This window comes from Belonocnema kinseyi, chromosome 3 (genome assembly GCF_010883055.1).
Source record: "Belonocnema kinseyi isolate 2016_QV_RU_SX_M_011 chromosome 3, B_treatae_v1, whole genome shotgun sequence".
Taxonomy (NCBI): domain Eukaryota; kingdom Metazoa; phylum Arthropoda; class Insecta; order Hymenoptera; family Cynipidae; genus Belonocnema; species Belonocnema kinseyi.
In genome coordinates this window covers 68116228-68132207 of record NC_046659.1, presented here as the reverse complement: position 1 = coordinate 68132207, position 15980 = coordinate 68116228, and the positions used below count along the sequence as shown (strand labels likewise).

Sequence of the window (15980 nt, the reverse complement as noted above, 5' to 3'; positions counted from 1 at the left end):
TCTCCTGATACTATTTTTATTAAATATTTGCCGTCATACTTTTCTTTCCTGATATACATTTCTAGCTTCTTTCACATACATGCATTTTTTCATGCAAGCTCTCGTGTTTCTGTGGCTTCTTATGTCTCATTTGACTAAGGTCTCATTCACACATTCTAAACCTTCTTCCCGTGGTGTGCCTCTGGGTACGCTTTCATTTACTTCACCTTGATACACTTGTTTCGTTAGTCGTTCATCTGGCATTCTCTCAACATACCCGACCCGGGGCAAAATCCTAATACTCGGCAAGTTTTCCCTGCATGCTCTGTCACGAAAAATAGAGTTCTACGCGAGGTTGAAGAAAGCTTTTCAGTCTTCGTTTTCCCTCGAAAACGCTCAAAAATTGCGAATTCGGAAATAAATAGGCTTCCGCGAGCATTAAAGACACTTTAGCTAGCACTTGTGAAACATTGGATATTTGTTTGAAATCTCGCTACGTGCTCGCTCGGTACTCTAAAATCATCGGACAAATTCGATTTGACAGAGCACGGAGGCAATTTTAGGAAATCGCGGAAGCCTACTTATTTCCGAATTCGCAATTTTCGAGCGTTTTCGGACTATTTTTCGAGCGTTTTAGAACTCTTTTTTCGTGACAGAGCATGCAGGGAGGATTGCCGAGTATTAGGATTTTGCCCCGGGGAAACATCTTAACAGATTTCTTTCTCATGTTTCAACTAGTGTTTCTTGTGCATCACATTCTTTGAGAAAATATTTAGTTCTGAGTTCGACTTGGCTCGTCTTCAGTTCGTCTCGGAGACTATGGTTTACGACGGGTTTTGAAGAGAAGTCGGGGTGGACTTGTCTTGAGGCGAGAAGTTTTATTGTAAATCTTAAGACCAGTTGAGGTGGACTTGTCTTAAGACAAGAAGTTGAAGTCTTGAGAACTAAACCAATTTAGGGCTTTAATATTTTCTAGGGTCAAACTCGAAGGGCTCTCACGCCGAAAAAGTTATCGCTCAATCATATCGCAAAACCTCTATATTGCAAGAAAGCGCAATACGATAACGTACAAGCAGGTCCCGGAGCTTTGTACGATATTATAATGCACTGATATCACAGAAAAAATGAAGATAAATTTTTTCGCTGTCCTCTGTTACGGCCTCCTTAGCAGTAATGAGAAAATGGCAAAGTATGAGTGAATTCGAACTATAAATCGGGAAACCAGACTTAAAACCATCACTGAAAAAAGTTAAAATTTGAAACAGAAAATACTTGCAACGGTTAAAAATTAAACATATTGGGCGAAAGTTATACCGAGGTGACATGTAGAATCAGCAGCAAATAACACACACAAAATTTGTTCTTACTGATATATCTCCTCCAAAATAAATGACACTATTGTAGACGAATTAGAACTTATTTAATACCATTTAGCAAAAGTGCAAGAAGTAAATGACAGATGGGAATCCCCATTTCTTTCCAATTTAATGAAGTTAAACGCTAGTGGATAGCGCTGGCGTCGTAATTGTCGCTACACGTCGAATAAAAGTGGAGCGATTATAAGGAGAAAGATTATACAGGCAAGGTTAAAAATCGGAAATTATCTTCGATTCATGTCAAGTTCATCTGATTACTCGAACCCTCGCGAGAACATAAAAAAAGAAATGTAATGTGATAGCGTAATAAACTTAAATTCTTACGTTATAGATTGCACAATTATGCGGCATATAATGTAAAAGCTTGCAATGTACGATATCATGATTTTACGCTATTATAATGCGATAATTACGATATATAGCACAGGAATTACGGTATATATTGTAATTCATGCGATATAGTTTTCTCAGTGATTCACTTTGTAGTCGAATGTTTCGAACGTTAGAATTTTTCGTGAAGTCCTAACGACATCACGTGAAACTATGAAAAGCATGAATTCGTAACGTTGAAGTCGTTGTAGCAATGAACAAGTCAGTAAAACTAAAAGTCAGTAAAAGTCAGTTCCGAGTCAGTTCCCAGTCAGTTCCGAGTCAGTACGAAGTCAGAACGAAGTCATCCAGGTCGAGGTCGAGTGGTATAAAAACAATCGAAAAGGGTGTCACGCTGCAACTTACAATACGCGCCGAGTCAAACTGAGTCATGAAGGCAGGATGAAGTCAGAACGAAGTCGACAGTCATCGTTTGAATTCATAGAAGTCAGCAACTAACGAATTCAAAAACTAGAGTCAAACGAAGTCACGATTAAAGTTGCAGGGCATTGTTGAAATAACGTTGCATTGACTTCAGCGGAGTTCAAAGTGAATAGCCCCTCGGTAGAAATTACGAAAGTTTTCGTTTGTAAAATTTATTTTTCATTATACTGCGACCTCTACGAATTATGGACCCCACCGGCAGGGCCTGCGATTTCCAGGAATCAGGTAGCTAGGCTGGGGCCAACAGTTGACATCTGCCAAGGATTAAAATTTTACGACTGATAGAACCTGTCAGTCTCAAGAACTACAAGCATATACAATTTTCAGTGAAAAGATTAAACTGTGATTTTCTACAAGTATCTAGTGAACTAGATTTTTACTACTTCGGTTTGGATATTTTTTTTAAATATGTATACTCTCAAAAAAGCTTCAAACATAATGTTTAAATTGATATATTTTTTAAAAACTCTAAAATAATTTTTTGTGCTGTTTAATCAATTAATGTGCATCTTAATTTTAAAAAGCTTAAAACTGAATTTTTGTGCTGTTTAATAAATTAATGTGCATCTTCATTTTAAAAAGCTCGAGACTGAATTTTTGTGCTGTTTGATAAATTAATGTGCATCTTAATTTAAAATAAGCTTATTGCAATCTTCTAAATATTTGTCTTCTATTTCTAAAGAGAACAACTTTTTGGCTGCAAACTAACGAAATTTCTCTAAATGTTTGTAGTTGTGCTTTTTTGTGTAAATTCTTGTAAGAAATTGAAACTAAAATAAAATACAATAATATACAACAGCAAAAAAAGAGAATGGTTTCATTGTTTTGATAAAAAGCATTTCAGTTAAAAAAAAAGAGATAACATCATATGTCACCTTAAAAAAATATTTTTCAGATGATTTAAATTTAAACTCAACTCAAATCCAACTGTTTTTAAATCTTGCTCGAATTTATATTCATGGAGAAAAGAAGCAATTAAACCAATTTCCTAGAAAGTTTAGAATATCAAACATTTTAATTTTTATAATAAAATCAAAATTACTGTCATTTTCAAATATGGATATTTTTATTATTGTCATTCAAGTTGCGTGTTTAATACGTTTCTTTGTTATTACATTTTCATCATAATGAACAGATATTAGTTTCATGGGAAAACTTATTATCGCGGATTTCTTTAAATCTTCACATTTCTAGACCCCCTGAATCCGAAAAAACAGGTTTTAGGATGGTATGTTTGTTGTTGTAGTCTTTATTGCATATACTTCGCATAACTTTTAAGAAACAATTCCAATTAGGTTGTCGAACAATTTAAAGTTACAAATTTTTTCGATTAAAAAAAATCAATTGAGTCACAGCTGCAAATTTCCTATTAACAATTTTTTTATAATATACGCAGTTTTTGTTTTAACTGTGAGAAATAGAACAAAATTAAATTTTTGGAAGAAGGATACAAGCTATGAAAAAAATTAATAGACAAAAGTTTCTCACCCACAAGATATTCAGGCGAAAAAATACTATAAATTTGTTACAAACTTGTAGTATAAAAATAAATAAAAAATAAAAAAATGTACATCTTGGTAAAACGACACAAGCTACAATAACATTTTATTTTATAAAATTTTTCGTCTAAATTATATCTATACTCTTAAAACCACTTTACGCTAGGATGCGTATATTTTTTGTACACATCGTTAAAAATGACATTGAAAATAAACGAATTAAATACATACCTGACAGATACCTGACACGTACGTACCTGAGAACAAAATTTAATGCAAAATAAGGAACAATCTCTCTCTCTCTCTTTCTCTCACTCTCTATCTTTCTCGTTTCCCTTTGTTTATATATATATATATTTTTTTTTTCTTAATTTTAGATTCTAAACCTTAATGGAAATGGAATTATTACGATTAAATATTAAATTGCTTTGAAATTAACCAATATTTATTTCCCGCGAGATAAAAGATGAAAAAAAGGAAATTTGCATGTGTGTGATTAGAACTATTTCGCAGCATCTGAATTTTAAATTGAGAGTGACATGACATAGAGTTAATGATCGCGTGATTAGCTTCATAAGGGAAATGGTATGGGTATGGAGAGGTGATTAGTGATCTCGAGAATTTGCTTATATCCGCCGTGAGTCAACTTAAAAAGATTTTCCGTAATTAATGAAACTAAAAGTTAAAGTTCGAGTAGGTTGCGGGAAAAAATACGTCTTATTTTACTTTTTCTGATAAAGAAATGTAAAAAGTAACAGGAATGCTGTTTCTTGCCTTAATGTAAATTACTAGATTTTCATAAGCTGTTTATTGATTTAAAATTACTGTTTAAAGTGGAAAATTTGCATGGTTGTTCACCCTGTATCATTGTAGCACTAGCTATTTTGAGTTGATATATGTGTTTAATGAGAAACGATTTAGCTGCAAAAAATAATTATTATTATTTTTATATAAAGGTGATTAAAGATTTAACCTTAAGACAGTTGAACACTTTTAATATTAGAGTCCAAAGTTTGAACGCTTATATTTTTATTAAATTTATTTAATTTTTCAGTTCTCTTATGTTAAGGATACTGATGCTTAAACAATTTCAGTTTGGTTTTGCTTGATTTTTAACTATTTTTATTTTTAAACATCACATTCAAGAGCAATGAGATAAAAAAGGTTATTTGCTCAAACAAAATATAAACCAATTTTTTGCTCAAAATATTTGGGTGGATGTTCTAATTAAATACTACTTGAAACTCCTGCACTCTGTCAGACGGTTACTTATATGGTTAATTTACAATAGAATGAAAATTGAACCTTCTTTTAACACATCTATTGGGCTTGTTGCTCTAAGGTGAAAGAAGAGCATAAGAATAAATAAAAAATAAGACATTTTTGAGTAAGGTAAACGTGCTTTTAGAAAACTATATTTAAATGAATTTATATCATCATAAAAAATATTGAGATTAGATTTTTCTTGTTTGATATGAATGGAAAGTTTCAAATGTTTAAAAACTCCACATTTAAACAAATTATTTCAACAACTGAAATATTGTGTCTCTTCATTTACCCATGAGCCTCAATAGATTTAAAAATGGTGTATAACTTCATATACTATGTCTAAATTTCCAGTTTATACCTATTTTTTGTTAACGAGTACCATTTCAATAATAAATTATAATGATTTTAGTGTAAAATAATTTTTTTGCGACAAACTGCGTACTAAGTTTAAAACATGTTTTAAACAATATTTTTTATGCAACTAATGTTTTGCATGATAAAAATTTGATATTAAAAATGTAAGACATTTCGTTGCAATCTAAAAAGTACTATATCTGAAAAAACAACTATTTGAATATTTTTCAAAGAATGAAATTTGGCCCTCTGCTACTCCATTATTTTTGGATTTTGAATTTCAGAAGAAATGTTTTTGACCACTTTAAACTTTCCACTTTTAGGATATAACAAGAAAAATCCGATCGGAATATTATTACAATATTAGAAATTCATTCAGACACAGGCTTCTTCGAAAATATGTCACCCTTAATTAACAAATTAATATCTCGTTAACTATTAGTCAAACTTTCAAACTATTAGAATCTTTAATTTTGAGTAGTTGAATCGAAAAAGAAAATGCTAATTAATTGTCAGAGCTTTGAGAAGTGTAAAGTTCATCAAAATCGAACTCCTTTATGTTTTTTTTTAAGAAATGAAAGATTGTAAGGCAGCAAATAAATTTGTCTTTCTTACTGGGATTTAAGGAAAATTACATTTTAATTTTTAATAAATTTAATTTTAAATCTTTTTTATTACAAAAAGTCTTTGGACTCTGAAAGTTTTAAATTTGATTAAAACCCATTTATTTTAATTTGAGTAACTTGCCATTTTCAACACTCCTCATTTTTAAGGAATTGAATTTTCAAGCTTTGACTACACATGGTATAATAATGTTCATTTAAAATTAGTGATGAATTAATTTATTAGCTTTGTCTATATTGAAGCTCCTACGTTTCCGCTCGATTTTCGTTTGCGACTTTCTCTGTTATGTCAATGTTACAGTTTATCAATACACGTCAGTTTGACATAATAAAATTACCATATGTTAGGCATAGTGTCATAATTTTGAACTGACTTCAGGAACATTTATAGTTAGATGAAATAGTGTAAAAAGTGCTATAATAACAATAACTTTTTTTTAGGAATAATGCATTTGAAACTCGATTGTATATTAATTGAAACGGAATGAAAAGCTGTGTATACCTTTTTCTAACAAGTTTTTAACTGTAGGAATAATTAACCCCCTACCGCCCTTAAAACTTTCTTTTTTTCTGAATTTTGAGATATTTAGGCATATTATTCCTATGGCGGAGTGTATACAAAACTAAAATTCTAGCTCATTACCGTCCTGACTTTCATGTAAATCCTTGTGTTAAAAATTGCTGTTCGTCTCAAAGTCATATTTAAAAAACTCAAGTCTTCCAAACGTTACATATATGTCACTGTGGGCGGTAGAGGGTTAATCGCAATACTTAAAACTTAAGGTTTAATAATATTTTACTTTCGAAGACATTTTTAACGATTTTCCGACCCAATGTTATAAATTCTATGATTTTAAATCAAATAAATAAAATGTAAAACAATTTGAACGTTTTTATGTCACAAACTCACAATTTTAATGTAAAGAGTGTATCTTTTGAACCCTTAGAATATAACTTGAATTCGAAGACATGAAATTAGTAATATCTATATTATAGTTATTACAATCGTAGTATTATTGAATTCATAGTATGTATTTTCATCTTCCATTTTTAATGCTTCACATTTGCAAGAGTTCTGCTTTTAATTCTTTATTTTATAATCCAAAAATTGTTTCAGAAAATATTATCAACGAATCTAGTAGACAGCAAAGAAGATTGGCTAAATTTTTTAGAAAATCATTTTCAAATTCGATAAGAATTTTAAAAGTTAGATATAGGATTTTCAAAATACTAAAAAATCAAAATTATAAATTTTTTTGAAGTGGTCCACAAGTTATGATAACGTTTTTTAATAGATGAAATTACGATTTATAACTGATCTTCATGACACTTTTTGACTCAACATAATTTTAAAAAGTTCTAGAATTTTTTAACAATTTAGAAACTAACAAAAACCAGTTATAAGCAGATCAACCTTAAGCGCAGTTTTTAGTACATGCCAACATTTTTTTAAATTATAGGCTTATCAAAATTGAATTAAACTTTTTTCTCTTACTTCTAATTTTGTCTACGTTATCATACTTTAAAAACAAGCTTAAAGTGTATACATACAAACCTACGAAAACGAACATACCAGCTTTGAACCTTAAATTTCAAAACACTTGTTTTCATTTCTCTTAAGTTCAAAAATGCTTTAATGTGCAAAGTTACAAAAATTTAAATATACCATTTTTTGAGTCCCAGAAGAATTCAATTTTCAATTGTACAAAGTTTTGAACCATGCTTTTGATTTTATATTGTACATATATTTCTTAGAACATTTAACAAAACATTATTCGATTTTAAGGCTGGGAAAATTTTGAGTAACACAAATTTTCATATATAAATAAAACTTACATAAATTCATACATGCTTACATAGATATTTAATTTTTTATTTTTGTATATTTTCTCACCTTCCGTTCTTAATTAAAAACCTATTAAAATTAGAAAGTTTCTAATTGATTATAAATTGTAACCTCATTAGTTTGAATTTCAAATCGATCAGTTTTAAACATTATACAATTAGGAATTAACAGTTTATCCTTGATATTATAAATAATTATAAAAATTTGTAACATTCTATCATTGAATACCTCGCTTACATACATTTATCATGTAATTCGAGACATTAATTGGGAATTTTTTCAACGTGTCGAAAGTTCAGCAGACGATTTTTAATCAGTCATCAGAACCTCGATTGACATTACGACAATACACGGGTTTGTCATGCAGACGAGTAATTGCATGCTTCCGTCGAGGACACTAAGTAAATGCATCGCTGAATTTCTCGGACGATCCGGGAAATTCGAAGTCCACTCACTGTGGATATTTTTTTTCATAATCCTTTATTCAATTTTAAAACTCTTTTTGTTTCAATTTATTAAAGAAAAATTCGAAAAAAATTCTCCATTTTGCAAACACTTCACGTTTTAACACTTTTTAATTAAATTCCAATTTTTATTCTTTTCACATTCAAGCAAGCTAATTAATTCAAAATTGATCAAACTGTCAAAATTTCAAACGTATTTTCATCATGCCGTAGTAAATTGCAAGGAACATGAATCAAATAAAAAATTTAGTAGAAATTTTAATTTAAAATTAAATGGATCTTAATATTGAATTTAATCAGTCTTAAATTTGGATAGAAAACAATTTGATCACATTGCAAAAATAATATTTCACATTCATTATATCAAAGCGAGGCAATTTTCTGTTATTTTGTAAAATATATGCTGGAGCAGAATATTGCGTTTTGTTATGCTAAACGTATTCAAATGCATGGCAAGTGAGTAACTAATTGTGACAAATCATTTGAATTCTATTGTTTAAATTTGTCCCTGTTGTTTTCAAATAAATTGTATATTTATTTTCAATACAGAGATCGTTAAACTTAAACTTAACGAATAATAATAATTAATTTTAATGTATCAGCTGTAAATAAATTCGTATTAATAGATTTAAATTTGTTTAATTAAATAATGCATGTGTGTAAATGATTTTTTATTTAAATTTGTGTAACATTCATATTGAAACATAGTGTTTAGGACATAAGGTTTAATAATTGAGATTTCGGACCGTTCAAAAACTACTTCATGATATTTTAAAAAAGTTTTTCACCCCTCCCTTCTTTGTCACAGATCATGTCGAAAAGTTTGAACTTCCCAGACTGACGGTAAAAATACGAACATCCCAAAAATCTCAAAACAGGGGAAATTGGTTAAATATTCACGAAAATAGGAAAATAATAGCGGAATAAATTTTTTTAAAATAAATTATGTATATTTACAACCAAATAGTGGAATTTTCAACCAAAAAAGCTTCATGTTCTACTAAAAGAGATGAATTTTAAACGAAAGAGTTGAGTTTTCAAGCTAAAAAGTCGAATTTTTTAGAAAACAGTGGACTTTAAATCCGAGAAGGTGAACTTTTTACGATAAAAACCAAAGCAAAAGAAAGTAATTTTTAAGTAAGAACTTCTCTACTAAAAGAAAATGAATTTTCAACCAAGATCGAAGAATAAATTTTCTGTTAAAAACACAAATTTTTAACAAAACAGTTGAAATTTTCAACAAAGCATGACTTTATAGTAAAACCGTTAAATTTCAACATACAAAGATGAATTTTTAACCAAATAGTTGAATTTCCAAACAACAACAAATTCATTATTGAAAAATACGAAACAGATGCATTTAGAATCAAATAATTTAAATTTCAGACCGAAAAGATAATTTAACATTCATATAGAGATGAATTTTTAAACAAATATTTGAATTTTTAGCATAATATTTTAATTTTTAAGACAAGAAGCCGAATTTCTTAGAAGTCAGTCGACAAAAAGAAGTTCAACTTAGTTGAATTTTCAATACAAGAAGATGATTTTTCAACGAAAATATAGTAGTTAATATTTTAACCAAAAACGATTAATTCTTAACGAAAAATGTATTAGTTGATTATTTGATTAGTTCAACCATAAAAGAAGAATTTTTAACAAAATGGTTCAAACTTAAACGAAAAAAGATTCATTTTTAATCAAACAATTGCACTTTGAACCAAAGAAGATAACATTTCTATCAAAAGAAATTAATTTTCAACAAAGAAAGAGTTTTAATTCAACAGCAAAAAAAATTTCAACCAAATTGTTGAATTTCCTAAATAAAAGGTCTAATTCTCTAAATAACAGTTGAATTTTCTATCCGAAAATATGAATTTTTAACTAAGAAGTTCATTTTCAAATAATTGAATTTTAAACTAAAAAATTAGCAATTTTTAACCAAAAATATTATAGTTGAATTTGCAGATAATAAAAATGTATTTCAAGATCAAAGATCTGCCCGGTTAACGTAAAAATCCTCAATGCGCGCTTTGCGCGCAGCTCGCTTCGCTCGTAAATTTTAGCACGCCTAGAGTGCGCGACTCTTGTATCTCGCGCTTTGCGCATGGCTCTTTTCGGTTTTCGCACATCGTGCTCGATTAGATAGACAGACAAAATTTACTTGCTTTTGAAGCGTTTGTTAAATTTGCTTTTATTTCAGATTAGATCGACCTTAATGAACCCATTTTCATTACAATATCCGCTCTTCGCGCTTGGTTTTTCATATGCAATTTTATAATTCTCTGATAAACTATACAATAACAATAATTTATTGTATGTTTTTGGTCACGCACAAGTTCTTCAAGCTAAAATTTACTTACTTTAGAATTGATTGTTAAATTTGCTTTTATTTCAGATTAGAAAGGAATTTTGTTTACCCAAAGCTCGGTCAGCCTTAATGAACACATTCTTATTACAATACTCGCTCTTCGCGCTTGATTTTTTATATGTATTTTTATAATTTTCTGATAAACTATATAATAACAAAAATTTATTTCACATGTTTGGGCACGAAAAAGTTCTGCACGTTTACGATAAACTTTTATATAATTTGATATAACATTATCGGAATTATTTGCATTTTTCCACACTTTTTTTAAAGTCTAAAGAAAGACATTTAATTCATTACGCAACAGTTTTGGTTTAATTCAATGAAAATGCCACAAAAAATCGAAAATTCTAGTTCTAACCAAACAGTGTTTGTTTTAATTATAGAAAACTATATTTAAAAACCTACGCTTCCCATCAAGAAATGGTTAATGATGAATTAATTTAATTTTTTTATTTTCAATGTAATTTTTCACGATTAAAACCATAACTGCGTATTCCAATGAAAAGTTATTCAAAAATAATTTGCAGATATTTTTTTTGAGAAAAAATTTTGTTTTTCTATTTTTTCTTAGCTTGTTGCATTTGTCAAAGAATTAAATTTTTACTTTATATTGTTGCTTTTGTGCAAATAAAACATAAACTACGTGTTGCTTGATTCGGCTTTTTTCGCATCTTGGATAGTTTTACCAAAAAATGGAATGTTTTGATTTTTCGTTATTTTTTTATGTGATAAAAATGTGAATTTTCGACTTTCCGACAAAATTCAAAGAGCAGTTATGCCAATCTTATATGGCCTTAAAAAATTAACGTTTTTCTTTTCTTGCCTTTTTTCATGTCGTGCGTTGCTTGGCTTAAAATTTCCATTTTCGTTTGTTAAAAATTTGTTTAAAACTGTTTGTTATTTTTTTATTTTGAAAATGCGATAATTCTGATAATTTTCTTTTTATCAAAAAAAAGCCATAAGGAAAAATTTTTCGACATACGATATACAAATATAATATACAAATAGACATATAGACAGACAGGCACTATCGTAGAAATGATTTTTTCTGAATCAGGGGGTCTCAAAACGTGAATCTTTTATGAAAGCCAACAAAGTCAAATTTTACATAATACCAATATCTTCTCATTAGAACGAGAGTGTAAAAAGAATTTTCAACAGAAAATGTAAGTTTTAAAGAGATGGATCATCAGTCAAAGTAGTTGAAATTTAACCAAGAAAATAAAATTGTTCGATTTCTATATAAAAAAACCATGTACAACCGGAAAAAAATCATTTAAACTAGAAACGATCAATTTTCAACCAAAAATGTATTAGTTGAATTTTTATGAAAAAAAATTATTTTCAACTAAAAAAAACTAATTTTTCAGAAAGTAGGGCAATCTTTATTCAAATAGTATCATTTTTAACAAAAAAAAATGAATTTAGAACCAAAAATTTAATAGTAGAATTTTCAATTAAATAGAATTAAGTTTCGATAAATAATAGTTGGATTGTTATTTGAATTCTTTCAATTCAGTTCGTATGTAAGCGCAAAAACGAGAAAAGGAGAAGTTTCTTGAAGGCAGGGAAAAATTTTAATTGTAAAATAAAATCGATAATTTTAATTTTTCAAGCATTTAAATAATGGGCATTCACAATTTAAAGATTTCCATGTGTGATGTTACATTCTGCGTTAACCCTTCTCCCCTACGTCATAAATTGTAACAAAATCTATCCTCCCCCCTCACATTGCGACATAGTTTTAGAACAGACAATTTAGGATCAATAATAATAATAATAATTCAATTAAATAATAATGCAAATAATTATCATCACTATCATAAAAATTGAGACCTTTTTACTTGAAAATATTATAGTTTTAATTTCAGGTTATCCAAATTGGGACACTTCCAATTCATCAGAAACCAAATTGTTAAAGCTTTCAACTTATAACAGCTAAAATAAAAAAAAAATTTATTTCATATAACCTTGATTACGTTCCATTTTGAGTAAATTCTTTTTTTTTTTAATATTATAAATTAAGGATTAAATAATTACAAGTTAAATTTTCAATTGTGAAGATAGACAGGTTTAAAAATTTTCACTCGTTAAGTTCAGTTTTGAAAATTGTTAGTTCTTTTCAAGCCTTTAGGCTTTGAAAGTTGAAATAAATTAAAGAGAAAGTAAAATAAAAATAATTGTTAATCATTATTAGTCAAATTATTTTGTGACTCATTAGTTATTTTTTGTAAAAATAGTTTCCTTATATTATTAGTTTTGATCGGATAAGCTATATTTCACTAAAATCTAGTATTGAATAACAATAAAATATTCAGTAATCGCAATATCTGCTTTGTAAAAAATTTAATTATTATTATCTGAAAGGAATTTTGAGTATTTAAATTTTATCTGTAGAAGAATTTAATACGTAATGCTGAAATACAATATTAAAAATAAAATAAGATATTAAGTGCATAATAAAAAGAGTTTATGGACACGTTTTTTAAATATTGATATTATGCCCACTCGTGAAAGACTACTATCGAAAATATTTGGTGATTTGGTGATATGATGATAATTTTTATCCATTTTTGACCCAATTTAATTAAATATTCTATTGTACTCTATTTCTAGAGACATTTTTGTTTAGATGGCTTTCATAAACCACGTGGCCCAATTTTTGCCACTTTTTGACTGCCCCTCCCCCCATGTAGTCCACCGTGGCCTTTCGTAGACCCCCCTTCCCTTGAAGCATCCACGTGTTTTATGGAAGGTCCCTTATGAAAGCGATCATGCATGCAAGATTTGTTAGACTTGTGAATTCGATAAGTGTATATGCATGAGATACTTTATTGTCGCAATTATATCTCAAAGCTATATCGAATGTGTGAATTCGTTTCATTCATAATCTTGTTTATTTATTATCGAGTCTAGAATTTAACTGAAAAATTACTCGTTAGTAAATCCGAACATGATTGCTGCAATGAGTATAATTACTGAAACCTAAAGTACCTATATTGAGAAGAAAAAACAAGCACTATAGTTCTTTTTTATGATTTGTGATTTATTAATCATACTTTGTGCAAGCTATTTTCGCTTTGCAATTAATTCCTGATAGGATTATTTTAGAGGCTTGTTTTGTTCCCGTATTATTTTTTATCAACAACGTAATACTTGAGAGATTCGTATAAGAAATCTGTTAGAAATAAAATATATTTAAATTTCGTTAAAAAGCTTTCAATTATCCAATTACCAAAACTAAGAATGTGAGACAATTAAACTTTTCATTTGACCAAAAAATTAATTTCTAACCAAAAGATTTGCGCTTCGCATTTTCGCGCTCGGTCTTTGCATTTCTCCTACATTCGTGCACAGACTTTTCAAAAATAAATATTAACGAATCGACAACTGTAATTTTGCGATTGTGAACTCTCTTTTGTTAAAGCTCTTCCGGCTTTAGCGAACACATTCGCATCACATATATCGTACTTCGCACTCGATTTTGTCAAAAATGTAAAACTTTCTACACTATGCTCAACGCTTTTATATCAAATACAATACATTTTTTATGTACCTCTGCCTGTCATTGGATATTTAGATTTTGAAAAGTAAAGTACAAATTCTATTTATCATGATTACTTTAAAACATGTTTCTTATTCTGTGTTAAATTTTATTCTTATCTGCGCTGAAACGTGTATCATTTTAATAAATTTATATCATTGCAATTCATAATATGGATGGAAATTGAAACATTCTTTTGTAAATCTTTTTTGGTTGAATAAATTTTGTCTGAATTATTCTCGTGCTTGTATCGTTGTACTCAAATATAATTTTTTAAATTTCAATGTTGTTTTTAAAAAATAAAACAGAAACTACTTATCCTACAAAAAAGTAATTCCTGAAAAATTGTCTATTCTTTCTTAGGTGCACAATTTTTGTCAATTAATATCTTTTCGTATCTTGCTTTGTTTTCTACAAAATGGATTTATTGTTATTTCATTAGTTTTTTTTTGCGATAAAAATGTGAATATTCGACTTTTTTTGAAATAAAAATTCAAAAAGGTGTTTAGACAGTTTTGCTGGGCCTTGAAAAAGGAAAGTTTTTTTCTTGACTTTCTTCCATATCACGCTTTTTTTGGCTTCATATGTTCATTTTCTTTTGGTTTTTTGGATTTTGAAAATACTATAACTTTGGTTATTTTTATTTTATCAAAAAAAAGTAATGGAGACAAATTGTTCGTATTTTCATCCACTATAAACAGCTGTCGAAAAAATTTTCAAATATTAAAAAAAGTGGTCTCAAAAATTTGTTAAATGCTGTCACTTTTTTAAAATTTCTTCCAAAAAAGCTGACTAACGAACTTGTCCTTTCTTTTCTTATCCTTATAAAGTGTGCCAAAGGAGAATCCAATCGAATAATTTCTTCAAATGTCGACATTTGATGAAATCCGCGAAAGTCATTTTTCACATAAAACCAATACCTTGTCATTAGGATGAGAATGTAAAAAGACAAGCTATTTACATAGCAGTTGCGAATTAAAAAATTTAACTTTTAACCAAAAAGTTGAATTTTGTACAAAAAAAGTCGAATTTTCATTCTAAAAAAATAAAATTGCAACAAAACAGTTGAGTTTTCAACAACAATTGTGACCTTTTATACAAAATTATTAAATTATCAACAAAATAGTGACATTTTTGACTAAATAATTAAAATTGCAACAAAATAAGATGAATGACCAACAGAAAATATAATAATAAACTTCTTAACCAAAAAGAATGAACGTTTAACGAAAAATACCCTTATTTTCTTATTGGGTTCTATTCATTCAGTTCTTGTTTGAGTGGACGACGAGAAAATAGTAAAAAGAGAACAAAAGAGGGAAGACTGTGAAGCCTAAGATAAATAATTAGGAATTTTAATTTATTTTTCTAATTTAAAAATATTAGCTGGGAAATCCCAAGGCTTTACTTAGAATATTAAGTTAGTTTTCCACTCCAAACTCTTTAATTAATTTTATTCTTAATTAATTATTTAATGTAATTTTTATTTTTGATTCATCGGAAATACACAAAGACCTAGCAACATGTTAAGCCCTGTGATTGCGTCGCGTGGTGCTGACTAGTTGATACAGGATTCAACAATTATACTATTTTATATTAATATTTATATTACATTAAATTAATTCTAATAGTAACACTGATAATTTATTAATATTGATATAAACATATGAATACAAAATTGAATTTTTATTTTAATACTTAGTAGCATTTTTTAGATACGAGGGTAGTTCAATAAGCCCTTAGAATGACCAACATATGGCGCGCGCATCGCTCCAAATCATCTGTTTTCAGTCAGCACCACTCCCGACTAGATATATGGTGCAGTCACAGTCCACATCT

General features: G+C 28.5%; 1 protein-coding gene across 4 annotated transcripts in view; it reads right to left on the bottom strand.

The window, feature by feature from the left end:
• LOC117169630 (elongation of very long chain fatty acids protein AAEL008004-like) overlaps positions 1–15980 on the bottom strand; it is a 51727-nt gene that overhangs the window by 26478 nt on the left and 9269 nt on the right. The window contains exon 2 of one of the 4 annotated variants that reach the window (XM_033356096.1): positions 3899–3924. The exons of the other annotated variants lie outside the window; for them this stretch is intronic. The gene's annotated coding sequence lies outside the window, so the exon portion shown is untranslated. The remainder of the gene's footprint in view (positions 1–3898; positions 3925–15980) is intronic. 4 annotated transcript variants of the gene reach the window in all.